Consider the following 1,161-nt stretch of genomic DNA (forward strand, 5'->3'; position numbering starts at 1 on the left):
ATATATGGGGTGTCGGCTCCAGACTCGTCTTGTCAGGGAAGCGGGGTGGCAGGGTCCATGGCTGTGGTATATTTATCACATTTCACAATAAAAGGATGGGTGCAGTCGGGCACCGTGTCCCATGGGGCTGCAGTGAGCCCTGGCACACCGTGATGCTGCGGGGGCTTCCCCAGCATGCCGGCTGTCTCCCTGGGGGGAGTGACTCCCCTTCTGGCTCTATGGCTGGTGGGACATCCCTGGTGTGGCCATCACCCACCTGGGTGACCTTGGCTTGGGGGGGCTGCTCTCATCTCTCGGGCCGGGCAGACCTGAGAGATGGGTTTGTTTCTCACTCGCTGTCATTGTACCTACAGGCGCCTGGGTGCAGGCGGTGTCCCCAGCCCTTGCACCCCCCTGGGTGTGACCATGTCCTGCCAGGACTTCGTCCCTCTTGCTCACACCCTGCCCGCCTGTCCTGCAGTCTTGGTTTCTGTGTCGTGAGCAAACATGTCTCATTTGACGCAACCAGTTACCCCACAGCTGTACGAGTGGAATTTAAAGGTGACGATGGGGCCGTGAAGCTGTGGGGCAAGTGCCGTGAAGGCTGTATGTGCATCGCTGGCGTGCACGCAGCTGTGTCAGAGCCTGGCCTGTCTCGTGCCCTTCCCCTGCCTGGTCCGGGCTCAGGATCCTCCAAACCCTGAGCGAGCCCTGAAATGGTTTTGGGGGCTGCCGGGTGGACGGGGAGCGCGGCAGGGCTGTGGGATGTGTCAAGGGGCAGCAGAGTGGCCTCAGCGGGGCCGGGGACAAAAGTGGGACCTGGCCTGCCCGGCATGGGGCTGTGTGCTGGGCTGGGCCAGGGCACAAGCCTTCAGGATGGCTGTGCCCTGAGCGGGGGGGGTGGCCTCATGGCAGTCCCGGTTTGGGCTGAGCCTGCGCTGGGGGCTGGGAGGGTTTTGGCAACCACTGAAAAGGCAGAAAAAACAAGGAAACAAACCTTCCCCAAATAAATCCCTTGTAAGCTCAGGCACGGAGCCAGCCGCTTTGCCAGGAACCAGCCGTGGGACCAGCCCGGCAGCTTGTGGCTGGTGGGTGCCTCGGCCGCACGTGGGCTCTGGGTGGGGGACATGGCTGCACCGGGTGCCCAGGGACCCCAGCATGTGCCAGGAGGCAGGCCAGGCC

Source organism: Aptenodytes forsteri, unplaced genomic scaffold (genome assembly GCF_000699145.1).
Source record: "Aptenodytes forsteri isolate BGI_AS27 unplaced genomic scaffold, ASM69914v1 Scaffold624, whole genome shotgun sequence".
NCBI classification, from domain to species: Eukaryota; Metazoa; Chordata; class Aves; order Sphenisciformes; family Spheniscidae; genus Aptenodytes; species Aptenodytes forsteri.